The sequence below is a fragment of the Lissotriton vulgaris genome, chromosome 12 (genome assembly GCF_964263255.1).
Source record: "Lissotriton vulgaris chromosome 12, aLisVul1.2, whole genome shotgun sequence".
Lineage (NCBI taxonomy): Eukaryota > Metazoa > Chordata > Amphibia > Caudata > Salamandridae > Lissotriton > Lissotriton vulgaris.
In genome coordinates this window covers 122,649,921-122,666,452 of record NC_141700.1, presented here as the reverse complement: position 1 = coordinate 122,666,452, position 16,532 = coordinate 122,649,921, and positions in this window count along the sequence as shown.

The following is a 16,532-nucleotide window of genomic DNA, read 5'->3' as shown; positions in this document are numbered from 1 at the left end:
CGCGTTCGTCGTTGGTGCCGGGATGACGTCGCTGGAGTGCTTAGACCCGCCCTCGCGTGCTGACGTTAGTACTTCTTTTTTCTGCGCCAGCAAGCGCCGATCCAGAAAAAGTGGTATCCTTAGTCATGTTTTGACTAAACTTTTCCGCTCATTTTTGATCACTTTTCAAAGTCGCACGACTCCGACTGTGCCGGTAGGGATGCCTGGGTTCAAACCCTGCGTCGACTGCAGCTGACTGATGTCGGTTACCGACCCCCAATGCCGGTGTCTTCATTGAATGGGCCCCGACCACGATGACAAGTCGTGCCCTGACTGCCGGGCCTTGATGTCGAAGGCTAGGCGGGAGCGGTCCCGCAAGCGCCTCGAGCTCCGGCAGTCGATCCGCGCTGCTCGAGGTCCCGGTCCGGAAGGAGGTCGAGGGACCGGTCGCGGGCCGGAGTCATCACGGCTCAGAGCATCGACACCACTCCTTGAGCTCCAAGTCCTCAGGTAAGAGGCACAAGAAGTCGAAGAAGCGACAGGCGACAGGAGAGAGGTTTTACTGCCACCTCTTTTGGAGGTGATGAATCTGGCAATCTCCAAAGGTGTCTTCCCTGCTTCATGGAAGATGGCGATTGTCAAGCCCCTTTTGAAGAAGGCTACTCTAGACCCCGCGATCTTGAAAAACTTTTGCCCCATTTCCCTGCTTCCTGCCCCCGCTAAGATGCTCGAGGCCCACCTTAATCATCATCTGAGCACCTTCCTGGATAGGCATGGGCGGAAAATCCGTTCCGCTCGCGGATTTTGCGGATTTTCGGGAAATCCGCAATCCGCGAGATTCGCGAATCTCCCGCAAAATCCGCAAATCCGCGAGCAGCGGATTTTGCTCGCACTGCTCGCACTGTTCGCGTGAGTTCGCGCCCCGCGAATAAGTGCAAAATTGCAGAAATACGATCTTAGCAAAACTGAAAGTAACTACTTACCAGGTTCAAAAGTTCAGGCTCATCATTAGTAGCCATTTCCTGTAGTGCTTCCTGAGGGGCCCCTCCAGAGTTCAGTTGCCAGTTGAAACTATTATGTGACCCTGCTCTGAACCTCAGAATAGTTACACATATGCCACAAAGGTCCTGAATTACAGCTAAGGGAGCAAGCAGGAGCCAGGCTGGAAGTTAAAATCCATTAATCAGCCCCTAATTCATTATTGTCAGTTGGGGCAGGGCAGGTGTTGTAACTAATTTTGCAACAATGAAAGCACTTAGCAAGTGCAAAAGATCACTAATCAGGGCGCACTAAGGAAGCAGGTGCCAGCTAAAAAAATATTCTGTGACACATTAATCAGCCCCAAATTAATTCAGGTCACTTGAGGCAGGGAAGGTGTGCTTTGCTTTGCCGAAAATAATGTACACTGGACAACCAGAGGGTGTGGTGATGAAACAGAGGGTGGCATGGGTGGGCCAGAGGGTGGCATGAGTAGTCAGAGAGTGGCAGTGGTGACAGAGAGTGGCAGTGATGAAGAAGAGTGTCCCAAACAGGCTGGACAGGTAGAAACAACAAGTTCGCAAAACTTGCGACCCGACAGGTAAGTTCGCAAATTGCGAAATTGTAAAAACCCTCGCGAACTGGCAGAAACACGGGCGAACACAAAAAAAAAAAATCCGCAAATTCGCGGGAATTCGCGGATTTTGCGGATTGCGAATCCGCAAATCCGCAACATTCGCGAACGCGAGATCCGCAAAATTCGCTCATGCTTATTCCTGGATAATTCCAGCCTGCTTGACCCCTCCCAGCATGGCTTCTGGAAGGCGCATAGCACTGAGTCCGCCCTTACAGTGGTGATCAAAAACAATTGCGCCAAGGTCGACAGTGGCCAGACCACCCTTCTGGTCCTGCTCGACCTTACAGCTGCATTTGACACCCTGTCCCCCACCATTCTGGCCACCGCCTTAGTGAGATGGGAGTGGAGGGACCAGCATTGAGCCTCCTGACGTCTTTTCTCAACCAGCGTAAACAAAGGGTCAAGCTGGGTGACTTCCTCTCCCCCGTTAAGCCTGTGCAGTGTGGGGTCCCTCAGGGCTCGTCCTTGAGCCCCACACTCTTTAACATCTGTGGCCCCACTTGCCAGGCTAGTAAGATCGTTCGGGTTGGAAGTACTGTCGTACGCTGACGACACCCAGATTATGGTATCTCTCTCTCAATCAGTGAACATCACGGCCCTTAATTTCAGGAATTGCATGGAAGCAGTTGCGCGCTGGATGATTAAGAACTTCCTGAAATTAAATGGGGAAAAAAAACGAAATACTCATCTTCGGAGGTAAACCAGAGGTCTGGTCAATGGACTTGTGGCCTCCTGCCCTTGGAACCTGTCCCACGCCCTCTCAAACCGCCCGCTATCTGGGCGTAATTATTGACACAACTCTCTCCTTTGACAAACAAGTCAGCAGGATGGTTTCTACCTGTTGTGGTGTTCTAAGAATTTTAAGAAAGATCACGCATTACCTCTCCCCTGAAGCCCGGAAACAGGTCACGTTGCCTCTCATCTCCTCGAGGCTGGATTACTTCAATGCACTAGGCATAAATAAAAGATTAGTTCAACGCCTACAAATAGTGCAGAATGCAGCGGCCAGGTTTGTGGTGGATGCCCCTTGACGGTCATCTGGCTTCTCAATTAGAAAAAAATCTGCATTGGCTCCCTATGCAGGCCAGGATAAACCTTAAGGTCCTATGCCTTACCCACTGTGCTTTGCTAGGGGCTGGAGCCGAAGACATTAGTTCTCCTGCGTCCTTTTATGCTCCGGGCAGGGCTCTTCGTTCTACCAACAAGAACCTTTTGTCTGTTCCTCGAACTGCCAAGGCCAGATGGGGAGGGAGGGCCTTCTTCTCCCTTGCCCCCAGATTGTGGAACATGCTTCCAGCTGAGCTCAAGGGCCAGGCATCCCTCGTGCTGTACCTTAAAGACCTGGCTCTTCACGGAAGCTTACCTGTAGTCGGCACTTGTCTTTACATCTCAAACAGCGGTACCATCTCAATGCGCCTTGATGCCTATCTATGGGCTAAGTTGCGCTTTATAAATTTTAACTAATTTACTCACTCACATCGCTCTTCTGACTCCCTCCGACGCTCACGCGACGCGGCCGGGGGTTCGGGCGACACCGCCCAAGTGGCTCTACGGCCTGCTCCATACCCGCTGGTACCTGGGCAGAACGCGACGCCGGAGGAGATCGACGCCTTCCTCGCGGCCATGAGGTCGCTCACTCCTCAGTTGGGTACCGCAGCGCCTTTGGGCCAAGCGGCTTCGACTGTGCGGGCCAAGTGCTTCGGCCTCGGCGCCGTCGGGTGCTTCGGCCCCGGCACCGTCAGCGACTTTGGTCCCGACGCCGCAGGGCCCCGCCGGATCCAGTTCCGGATCCGGGTCGTCGCCGGTCGACCTTACGACCTCGCCGGCGCCGGCCCCCAGGGTGTGGCCCCCGGCGCCGTCCCAGGACGATGTCTTCCCCGGTCCTCCCCTCGATCTGGGTCCGGCACCGAAGCGGCGCCGCTCGATGCCGCTTTCAACATCGATGGGAGACTTCTACTTCTATGACCCGGCCCCATCATTTGACCTTGAGTACCAGGAGATGGATGGCGAGGCGGATTAGGAGGGGTCTGAGGACCCTCTGGTACATGAATGCCAGTCTTATCAGGACTGGGCAGGTGAGCTAGGGGATGCCAGTGGTTTGGACACTTCGCCAGACACTGGTTTTGTCTCCCCTCCTACCGTGGCTTCGGAGGAGGGGGCTGCCTATAGTGTGGTGTTGACACTGGTGGCAAAGGCCTTATCCCTTGAACTCCCCGTCGCGGCCATGAGCAATAACCTCCTCACTGAGGTCCTTAAACCGCAAGTAAGCTGTTCGGAGCCTCTGTTGCCGTTTAATGAGGCCTTGTCTGACGTCCGTTTGGGCACCTGCTCCAGGCCCGCTACAGGTCCCCCTGTAGATAGGAACGTGGCCAGACGCCACCGCAAGGCTCTGGGCGACCCTTGCTTCCTGTCCACCCACCCCACCCCCGAAAGCCTGGTCATACAGGCCTCTAATTCCCCCATCGGGAATCCAAGAGGTATGAACAGTATGGAAAGATGTTCTCCTCACTGAGTTTGGGGTTGTGGTCAGTTAACACTGCGCACCTCTTGGGCCGTTATACCCACTCTCTGTGGGACATGGTCACGGACGTGCTGCCACAATGTCCGGAGGAGGCCCGGACGAAACTCGCCCAAGCCCTTGCGGACGGTCGAGATGCAGCACGGTACTCCATCCGATGTGGGCTGGATACAACGGACTCGCTAGGCAGAGCGAAGGCAACGACGGTGGCGATTCGTTGCCACGCTTGGTTGAGGTCCGCCAACTTTTCGGCTGATGGCCAAAACACCCTTATGGACATGCCGTTTGAGTGCCGCCACCTCTTTGGCGACAAGGCAGACAGTGCGCTTGAGCGCTCTAAGGACTCCAGGGCTACTGCCAAGTCCTTGGGCCTGTCGGCCCCACGCCAGCAGCCTGCTGCCTTTCGCTCCTTTCGTGGCCAAGGAAGGGGCGCCCCCACATGTCCTGCCAGCCACGGGCCGCAGACTAACGTCCAACATGATGGTGTACGTGGTAACCGCTGTGGTGGTGCCCGGGGACAAATGCGAGGCCAGTCCACATCCACCGCCGCAGCATCCGCCTCAAATCCCTCCTAGTCTGAGCTTTCAGGCCCACACGACGCCAGTGGGGGGCAGGGTCCGCCATCACCTTCTTCACTGGTGCACCATCACTTCGGACAGGTGGGTGCTGCAAATCGTCCGAAGGTGCTACTCCCTCCCCTTCGAGGTGACCCCTCCAGCCATGCCACTGAAGTACCACCACATGTCGGGGATCACTTGGATCTTCTGCGAGAGGAAGTTATGGCCCTCTTGACCAAGGGGGCCATCAAGTGTGTTCCTGGGCCAGAAGCAGGGTGTGGTTGTTATTCCCACTACTTTCTGGTTCCCAAGAAGGGCAAAGGGGGCCTACGCCCTATCTTGGACCTGCGGAACGTCAATGGCTTCCTCCGGAAGGAGAAGTTCAAGATGCTGACTTTGCTCAGGTCTTAGCTGCCCTAGACCCAGGAAACTGGATGGTGGCGTTGGACTTGCAGGACGCCTATTTCCACATTCCCGTCCTGCCAGCCCACCGGCGCTACCTGCGGTTCACGGTAGGCCACAAGCACTTTCAGTTTACCGTGCTCCCCTTCGGCCTTACCAGCGGCCCACGGGTGTTCACGAAAGTGATGGCGGTGGCCGCAGCTCATCTGCGCAGGTTGGGGTTTCAGTCTTCCCCTACCTCGACGACTGGTTGTTGAAGGCGGGCTTGTCCCAGATAGTCGTCAGCCACCTCCAGACTACGGCCGACCTCCTGCACCAGCTGGGGTTCTCCATCAATGTGCCAAAGTCACACCTGTGTCGCTCTCAGAAGCTCCTCTTCATCAGAGCGGTTCTAGACTCGGCTCAGTGTTGGGTTTTTCCTCCCGAACAGCGGGTTTGGGATATTCAGGCTCTGATTCCGATCTTTCAGACATTATCCCGAGTCTCGGTCAGGTTGACGCTGCGGCTTTTGGGCTGATGGCCTCCTGCATCCTTCTGGTGCATCACGCCAGGTGGCGGATGCGGGCTCTGCAGTGGGACCTGAAGTTTCAGTGGGCCCAGCATCAGGGCAACTTGTCCGACCATGTCTTGATCTCGGAGGGCACTGCAAGACAGTTGCAGTGGTGGCTCACGGACCGCGATTGGGTCAGCGGCAGATCCCTCTCCCTACCCCAACCAGAGCACATAGATGTGACGGACGTGTCCTTCCAGGGCTGGAGGGGCCACATGGGAGAGGCGGAGATCAGAGGCCTCTGGTCTCCTGCAGAGTCCCGGCTCCACATCAACCTTCTGGAGCTGCGGGCGATCCGGCTTGTACTGAAGGCATTCCTCCCCTCTGTCCGGGGAAGTGTAGTGCAGGTGTTCACGGACAACACCACCGCCATGTGGTACTGCAAAAAACAGGACGGTGGGGTTGTGGACCCTATGCCAGGAGGCTCTGCGCCTCTGGCAGTGGCAGGAACATCAGGGCATGACCCTGGTGGCTCAACACCTGGCAGGTTCCCTGAACGCCAGGGAGGACGAACTCAACCATCGGTGCATGATGGATCACGAATGGCATCTGAACTCGGATGTGGCACAAGGCCTCTATCAGCAGTGAGGAGAGCCTTGGTTAGATCTATTCACCACAGAAGAGAACGCACAATGTCATCAGTTCTGCTCGTTTGAATTTCCAAGGCGGCACTCGCTCGGAGAGGCTTTTCGTCGCGAGTGGAGATGCTGTCTGTTGTACGCCTTTCCGCCTATACCACTTCTGCCCAGAGTGCTGAAGAAGATCAGGCGCGATCCGGCCCAAGTCATCCTTGTGGCTCCGGACTGGGCACGAAGATACTGGTATCCTGAGCTACTCAGCATGTCGGTTGATCGCCCGATTCGTCTGCCTCTTCAGGAGGACCTTCTGTCGCAGCAGCAGGGTACGGACCTCCACCCGAACCTGTCCAGTCTCCACTTACATGCGTGGAGATTGAGCGGTGGCAGTTGAGGCCATTTGACTTGGCTCCTGAAGTCTGTGATGTAATTCTGGAAACCAGGCGTCCCTCCACAAAATCGGTATACGCCTACAGGTGGAACAAATTTGTGGCATGGTGCACAGCAAAGGCTGTGAATCCCATTTCTGCCCCTCTTTCAGAGGTTCTCCTCTTTCTCCTTTCTCTTGCCCGGCAGGGCTCTGCTCTGGGCATTTTAAAGGGCTACCTCTCTGCCATTTCCGCCTTCTTAAGGCTCCCTGATCAGCGCTCTTTCTTCAAGTCCACAGTTGTAAATAGGTTTTTTAAGGGCATCACTCGCGCAGCGGTCACGTGCTGCAGACGCGCTCTAAGCGCGCCGAAGGTGCGCCAAAAGTAAGCCCATCTACGCCCGTCCGCGCCTGGACCGCGCCCAGCGCCAGACTCCCTGCCCCCCGCAAAACCCATTCCACCCGCATAACATACGACACCGCAACCCTCTCAGCCCTTAACCCCGGCCGCACACCACAATGCTACCAAGCTGCCCCAGGACACACCCATGGACACTTCACCTGCCACTCCTGCAAGTTCGACTGCATCAGGACCCACACCAAATCCACAAACTCCAAACAGAGCTCCGACACTAACCACCTAAAGTGCATCCTGCTCAACACCCGCTCAGTCCACAGACACTCCATTGAACTCTGGAGCCTACTCGACACTACATCGCCGGACGTCGCCTTCCTTACAGAAATATGGATGAACGCCTCATCAGCGACCGACATTGCCATAGCCATCCCGGAAGCCTACAAGATCATCCGAAAAGATCGCACCAACCAAACAGGAGGAGGCATCGCCATCGTCCATAAGAACACCATCCGCATCACGACCAGTTCCGACGATAACCTCGCTACCGCTGAACACCTTCACTTCTAGATCCACACCGACCCCAAAACCACACTCAGAGGCACCCTCATCTACAGACCACCAGGACCCCGCACACAATTCAGCGAAGACATCACTGACTTCATCAGCCCACATGCCCTCCCCTCCGAGAACTACTGGGAGACCTCAACTTCCACCTGGAAAAGAAAAACGATAGCAACACCACCACCCTTCTGGACAACCTGGCCAATCTCGGACTCAAAAAACTTGTTGACACCCCCACCCACTTTGCCGGACACACGCTCGACCCTATCGTCACCTCCAGCAAGCACATCTCCTTCGATCACACCACAGCTCTCCATTGGACGGACCACAGCTGCGTTCACTTCAACTTTAAAAAGACCACGACCCACAACACCCCACAACCTATTCCTCAAAGAAATTGGAACAAAATCACCACCGACCAGCTCTTCACATCGCTTCACCAAAACCCCCCCTGCCAAATCATCGGACCCAAACCAAGCAACCACCAACCTCACACAATGGATCACCCACAGCGCCGACGAACTAGCACCCTTGAAAAACCATCTAATCAAGCAAGGTAGCAAAAAAGCCCCCTGGTTCAACGATGACCTTAAGAAATCCAAGAAGTTCTGTCATACTCTCAAGAAAACCTGGAGAAAAAACCCTACCACTGACAACCTAGCCACCTTCAAGAATGCCACCCGCAAACACCACCAACTGATCCGATCTACCAAGAAATCAGCATTCAAGGATCGACTTGACAACAATGCCCAAAACAGCAAGGAACTATTCAACATCGTCAAAGAATTTACCAACCCCACCGCCGGCACCAACGACATCACTCCCTCCCAAGACCTCTGCGACTCTCTATCCTCATTCTTCCACAACAAAATCGCCAAAATACATACCAGCTTTGAAAACCAGTCTGAAGAACAGTTCACTCCACCCACCTCCGAACCAAAACCGCACTCTAACAACCTTTACGCCTGGAACCCAATCACACCGAAGACACCATCCGCCTGATGAACTCCATCTACTCAGGATCGCCAACCGACCCATATCCCCACCACATTTTCAACAAAGCAGACTCCATCATCGCACCCCATCTCCGCGATGTCATCAACTGTTCCTTCAACTCCGCTACCTTCCTGGAAAACTGGAAACATGCCGAACTCAGTGCCCTTCTGAAGAAACCCACAGCAGACCCCACTGCAGACCCGAGAGCAGAGGACGGCCCGGGACCAGGGTTCGATTCCCGGCGCGGCGGATTTCTGGACCAGGGTCAGCGGACTCGATAATTCTCTCGCCTCGGTGCCCACTCTGATCAGCGATCACACTCGGCAACTCTGGGCATTAGCTTGCCTCATCCTCACTAACGGCCCCACCAGACCGCCGGGGATGCCTGGTCTCACCCTGGAGATACCCATTAAGGGACCATCTCTCAGGGAAGCCAGGAAGGGTTTTGCAGCGGTCGAAGCGCCTTGGGACCCTCGGGGTAAGTAGTGCGCTATATAAATGCCTATACATTTACATTTACATTTACAAGAACTACCGCCCCATCTCGCTCCTCCCATTCCCTGCCAAAGTCATTGAGAAAGCGGTCAATAGTCAGCTCGCCGCCTTCCTTGAATCCAACAAATCCCTCGACCCTTCTCAGTCCGGCTTCCGAGCCAAACACAACACCGAAACCGCCCTCATCGCAGCAACAGACGACATTCGAACACAACTGGACAACGGAGAAACAGTTGCCCTCATCCTACTTGACCTCTCCGCAGCCTTCGACAGAGTCTGTCATAGCACCCTCATACAACGCCTCAGCAACGTCGGAATACAAGGAAAAGCATTGGACTGGATCATCTCGTTCCTCGCCGGAAGAACACAGAGAGTCCGCCTCCCCCTTTTAGAACAGAGGCCACCGAAGTCATCTGCGGCGTACCACAAGGATCATCACTCAGTCCCACCCTCTTCAACGTATACATGAGTCCCCTCGCATCCATCGCGCGCGAACACTACCTCAACATCATCTCCTACGCAGACGACACCCAGCTGATCCTCTCCCTCACCAAAGACCCAAACACCGCCAGAACCAACTTACACGAAGGAATGAAAGAAGTAGCCGAGTGGATGAAGAACAGCCATTTAAAACTAAACTCGGACAAAACGGAAGTCCTCATCTTAGGGTCATCACCCTCTGCCTGGGACAACTCCTGGTGGCCACCGGCCCTGGGAACCGCACCCAAACCTACGGATCACGCACGTAACCTGGGCTTCATCCTGGACTCCTCCCTCTCGATGACCAGACAAGCCAACGCCGTCTCATCATCATGCTTCAACATCCTACGCATGCTCAAAAAAATCTTCAGTTGGATCTCCACCGAAACAAGAAAGGCGGTCACTCACGCACTGGTCACCAGCCGACTGGATTACGGAAACACCCTTTACGCCGGAACCACAGCCAAACTATAGAAAAAACTCCAACGCATCCAAAACGCCTCAGCCAGACTCATATTGGACATCCCTCGGCAAGCTCACATTTCCGGCCACCTGAAAGACCTCCATTGGCTCCCTGTCAACAAGAGAATAACGTTCCGTCTCCTCACCCACGCACACAAAGCCCTCTACGACCTAGGACCCGAATGCCTCAACACGCGACTATCCTTCTACACCTCCTCCCGCCAACTACGATTGTCCAATCAAGCCCTCGCCGCAATTCCGCGCATACACAGATCCACCATGGGGGGAAGATCCTTCTACTACTTAGCGGTCAAAACCTGGAATTCTCTCCCCACCCACCTCCGCCTTACACAGAACCACCTCTCCTTCAGAAAGCAACTAAAAACTTGGATATTCGATAAGTAAAGCACCCCCCTCCCTCAAGCGCCTTGAGACCCTCTGGGTGAGTAGTGCACTATACAAATTTTGGAACTTGAACTTGAACTATATGTTCCCTCCTGTACCTTTCGTGATGCCTCAGTGGGACTTGAACCTTGTTCTGACCTATCTGATGTGCGCTCCTTTTGAGACACTTCATAATTGTCCTCTTCGTCTCCTTACTCTCAAGACTGCATTCCTGGTTACAATCACCTCTTCCAGGAGAGTGAGTGAGCTCCAGGCTCTTTCCTCTAAACCTCCTTTCCTTTCTGTCCATCCGGACAAAGTTGTGTTGCGGACGCGACCCTCTTTCCTGCCCAAGGTAGTCACAGCCTTCCACATCGGGCAGTCCATCACCTTGCCCACCTTCTTTCCGCCTCCGCATCCCTCGAAAGAGGAAGAGAGGCTCCACCGTTGGACCCAAAACGAGCGCTCTCATTCTACTTAGATCGCACACGCCAGTTCCGAGTGGATGACCAACTTTTTGTTGGGTACGTGGGCGCTAAGAAAGGTCAGGTGGTGCACAAACAAACCATCTCTCGTTGGGTCATCTTGTGCATCAAGGCGTGCTATTCTTTGGCTAAAAAGGAGCCTCCTGTTGGGCTGAGGGCCCATTCCACTCGTGCCACGGTGGCTACTACTGCCCTAGGTCGGGGAGTCCCCTTGCAGGACATCTGTCAGGCAGCTACGTGGGCCTCGCTGCACAAGTTCGCAAGACACTACTGCCTGGACAGCCAAGTCCAGAGTGATGGCTTCTTTGGCCGTTCCGTTCTCTAGGACTTTCTGGTGTGATCATTGGTTCGCAGACCCACCTCCGGGGTTGGTATTGCTGGGGTATCTATTCTAAGGTAAGGAATCTAATACTAACCTGTTTCTTTCAGATGCACAAGTTACTTACCTTCGGTAACGATATATCTGTAAAAAACAGTGGTTAGTATTAGATTCTTAACCGCCCCACCCATCCACCCCGTTCTGCGAACCGATATCTAGGGTTAAGGTCATCCCCTTTCAGGACCCTAGTTTTATGGCACCAGTGTTGGTTTTTATCATGGCTCTGCGTTTCTGGCGCGGAAAAGATGTGTATAAGAACTGACGTCAGCGTGCGAGGGCGGCGTCTAAGTACTCTGGCGACGTCATCCCGGCGCCAACAACGCCGACGACGGACGCGGAGCCGCAGATGACACCTACCAACGCGCAAGGGTACTGCTACTCAAAAGTTTCCGGATCTAGTCTGACGCCTGGGGATATTCTAAGGTAAGGAATCTAATACTAACTACTGTTTCTTACAGATATATCGTTACCGAAGGTAAGTAACTTGTGCTTTACTACTATAAACAAAAAAAACGATTAGTCATCCATGTTATGAGGCTGCCGTCTGGTATAATTCCTCTTGCCGTACGGCATATAGAAGCCTAGTGGCAGCAATTAGGACAAAAGATAGGGAATCTATAAGTGAGAATAGGTCTGCATACAAGGCAGCCCAACCCATGCCAAACGGGACTGGGACAAACAACACTGGGCTGATCTTCTTAAAGCATGCTCTGGGAGAGATATGACAGCCTTTTAGCACATGGTGAAGTGGGGGAGCAGGTCCTCTAGTAAAGTGCCCACGAACCATGTGGAGCCAGACCAGTGGGTATCACACTACAAAGGCCAGTTCGCACGTGATGCAGACGCTCATGATTTGTTTGAAATGCCGTCCCCCTCCCTAAACTTACATGTATCAAAAAAAGAAGGTGAAAATGCTCTACTCCTGGTCCCAAAAGGCAGGGCTCCCGGGCCTGATTGCATGCCTGCTGACTTGTTCTTCAAAGATATAGATACCTGGGCATTATATACCCAGCTCCTAGTGAATGCCATCGCCAACGGAGCATCTATGCCCAGTACCTGGGCGGGAGCAGTAATACTCCCTATTTTCAAAAAAGGGGATCGTTCTGTACCGGGAAACTACAGGCTCATAAGCTTTATTGACTGCATCCAAAAGGTGGCGGCAAGGGTGGTGCTTGGTAGAATCCAGGCTTGGATGAAGGAATGTTATATTCTCTCCCATCTTCTGGTGGGGTTTGGTCAAGTACCAGTACAGTAGACCATGTGCTAAGGTTTATTCTCATATATTGGTGCACTGTAATCCTAGGGAGAGGTACCATTTATGCAGCATTCGTCGACTGTAAGTCGGCATTCGATCTAGTCCCACACACCAAGATGTGGCGTACTCTTTTGAAGCTAGTCATGCCGCTGGACATCCTGGCGTTTGTGATTAAGTTACATGCCGACAATTACGCGCAGTTGAGATGGGATGCGGGGGGCAGTACCACAGAAAAGTTCCGGTAGCACCCACCCTCTTCTCAATTTATATCAATGGGGTAGTGTAATATTTTGATAATTTCCCCACAGATGCTCCGCTTTTAGTTGGGACCAAGATCCCGCTACTCATGTTCGCCGACGACACTCTCATTCTTTCCAAGATGATACAGGGCCTTCAACGTGCCCTTACAAGATTTGGGGAGTTCTGTGAGGACCATGATCTTACTGTCAACGTGGATAAAACAAAGTACATGGTCCTACACCACGCCAAAAATGTCATTGGCGATGTCGGAATGAAGGGAGGCGTTTTGGAACAAATGGAGATCTTTTCTTACTTGGGGTAATAATAGATAAAAAAACAAAGTTGGAAGCCCCAAAAAGACTGCCTTACCGTCAGGCACGATCAACTCTCGGGGGCTCTGCTCAAGGAGCAGAGACTTTCACACATCAAACCCATAGCTCCTGTGCTACAGATTTATAATACCAAAATTGGCGCCTTGATCTTATATGGGGCAGAGCTGTGGGGATATGCCAATTTGGATTCCCTAGTGGTGGCCCAGAATAAATTCCTCGGGTCCATATTTGGCCACCCCCAGTCCGCCCCATTAGTACCCCTGTATTTAGATTTGGGATGCCATTCGATCAGGGATGTGGCACATTATAGGCCAGTTGCATATTGGAGGAGACTTTGGGTGACTCCCGAGCTTTCACACTATACCCTGGCTCTTTTAGAAATTAGGGATCTTGATGTAAATAGGAAAATCGTGTGGTTTAGGTGTGTCAAAAATATACTCTGTGAGATGGGGTTTTGCCGTTTGTGGACTTCCCCAGCCTGAAGTATATTTCCAACCAAAACCGAGCTAAAGGCAGCCTACTGGAACTTGATAATTATGAAGCGCTTCGCAGCTTCCACTAGTCCCACTCTCTCAAAAGCCTTCCTTGAAATTAAGCACGAACCTAAATACGAGGGGTATTGGGATTTAATCACCTCGACTAGAGACAGGAAATTGTTCCATCAGTTTATGGTGGGAACACTCCATACAAATGTTTTCATCGCTAAGTGGTGTAACAAAAACATTTGCAACTGCCCTTTCTGTCCAGACATGAATGAAACACTGGGCCATATTTTTTTTTGTTTGCCCAGTTTATTTCAAACCCAGATCTAGATGGTTGAAACCCATATGTACAAACCTGGGGACTAGGTCTAGCACCGAGGCTTTTAGGATCCTTAAAACAACAGTGGATGGGCCTACTGTGATTGCTGTAGCAATTTTCCTGGGTTGGGCGTGGGTGATTCGATGGAACGAAAAGAGGCATAGGTAAATGTGCACGTTATGTTTTGTAGCTTTGTTCTCCTAAAATAGCACTGTGCACTTTATTGTATTGTATTGAAGTTTCCCTTTGTAATTTAAAGCTTTGAAGGCTGATTTCCCGCGTGGCAGCCTTGCTTGGGTGTGTTTTAGAGGTTTTTTTAACTTATTTATTGTATTATGATGAATTTTCAGGGAGCTCGTTTTTACTTAAGATAATTTATAAGTTTCTTGTTTAAGAAACATTTTGGATTCTTTTATTTGACCTCCATGTGTTTGTTGCTTTAACTTTTGTGATTTTTTCAAAATCGAAATAAAGTTTATAAACTGAGCCTCTCTTATTATACCAGGGCTAATACCATAGTAGGGCTTGAATGCTAACAATTTCCTAATTTTTCAACCTTTTTGCAGATCTACATACTAGGACTGGAGATAGCAGTAAGCAGTTCCAGGGTGGAATGCCCTTTTGAGTCTGTGCAAACCTACTAGCTTTAATTTTTTAAGGGTTTTTTTACCAGTTCTTCAAGTCTTTTCCCATATCGAGAAAGCTTAAAGATTTACTCCTGACGAGGGTAAGGAGCAAAACTTCTTCCAGGTTTGAAAAAAAAGTGCTCTTTCACAAGGAGAAGATCAGCACCGAAAGTATTTTTGTTCAGTGGTAGGAAGTGCTATGGCAATGTGTGCTTTATGAGATTGTTAGAAATGGGGGTATCTTGTTGGCAGTGGTATGCATCCTGTCCAAGTAGGGACCCCTCCTTCTCGTCATGGTAAGGGAGTTACTGTCATGCCCCGACATCCCTCTCATACTGTAGCTTTAAGAGCACGTCAGTATTTAAAGATGCGCACATCATGGAACTTCGCTTTGCGTTCTTGAGTTTAGCTCGTTGTTGCAGTGGGTTCCATCCCGTCTTGTTTTGCCTGTCTTCCGGTTTATGCATGGTCGGTTTCGTTTCCTGTTTGTTCCCGACGCCATATGGAAGGAGTGTTCGTGCGGTGTTTTCCAACGAGCCGTACTTGCTGTTTGTACAGTTATTGACGTCTACCCATTCTGACGTCCGCAATTACGGTTTCACCCGTAATTATTCTATAGTCCAATTTCCCTTTTCCCAGTACTCCGCCTGGCGGCCGCGATTCTCCCCGCTATCCGGCCGGGTACAGCTCACCTTTTCCTTACCATTTCTCTAGGTGCTCCGCCCGGCGGCCGGGATATTCTCCACCTTCCGGCTGGGCACCGTCATAGCTTAGATAAGACTTAGTGTCCTCTTTCATTTTTCCCCCTTTACCTGGTGCTTCGCCCGGGGGCCGGGATTCTCTCCGCCATCCGGCTGGGCACTGCCAGTTTTGTCAATTCCCACATGTTGCTGGCTCCCTTCTGTGTGTATCCTCATGCCACCCTTCCCTTGGATGTCTACATGCTTTATTTTTGGGGCTCTTGCGTGGACCAAGGTGTGGTGTGATTTCAAGGTTCTTCGGCACAGAATCACAGTAACAGCGCTGTGCGTTGCCTTTTCATATATATATATATTTCTGGAAACCTAATTGTGGTGAGACCTAATTGCATTCTTGTAATACAGATATTGATGCACAATACATGATAGAGGCTCACAGATTCATATTCAGACTTACAGAAGAAGCAAATGTTCTTCCTGTACTCCAAAGAATAACAGAGTGAGAATTATACATTAATTGATTACACTCACTAACATAGAGTGGGAAAGATTTTTATTGTCTTTGTTTTTCTTATAACAGAAACACGAATACCTTATTCTACCATCCCCATATGTTCTACAGTCCAGATTATTTATTGTGGTAGGTGGTGATTATATGTATATGTTGGACATTGTATACTTCTATGGTGTGGTTAGCGAGTATACCCAGTAATACGTGTCCTTCTTTACAGCCTGCCTGTTACCAAGCATCCATCCTGAAGTTCACAGCCAAGCTCTCTTGTCTTCCCAAAACCTTTCCTTGTTTGGTTTCCCTGTTTTCCCCTGGCGAGCCATTCGATACTCTAGTGTTTGATAGAGTCGGAAGGCCGTATGGGAAGGCTGAGGATTATTCTCCGGATTCCTGACGCTCCTGCGGAACCTGCTCGGAAACCATTACAGTTACACACTCAAGATAACCCCTGCTCACCCCATTTGTAGCTTGGCCCAAGCAGCCATGCCTATCTCAGAGGCAATGTGTAAAGTATTTTTTTCATAACGCACAGTAACACTGTGAAAACACTAAAAATGGACACCACACCAGTTTAGAAAAAGAAAGTATCTCTATCTAAACCAAACAAGACCAAAATGACAAAAACATAACATACAGAACTCAAAGTTGCTTGTTTGAGCCTGTCCAAGACTGGTCGGGCCTACGGCCAGACATGGTGCCCAAATTCACATACAACGACACCCATCTTACCCGATCCACAACCATATAACAAACTCAAAGCACGTGTACTCTACTCATGTACTACAAAGCAACCCTAGACAAAGTTCAATGTCTCAGCACCCATTGCAAAACCCCAGAAACCACCACTATGGTCCCAGCTAGCACACAGTTGCACCATCTCTTACAAACAATACACAATTCTTTCTT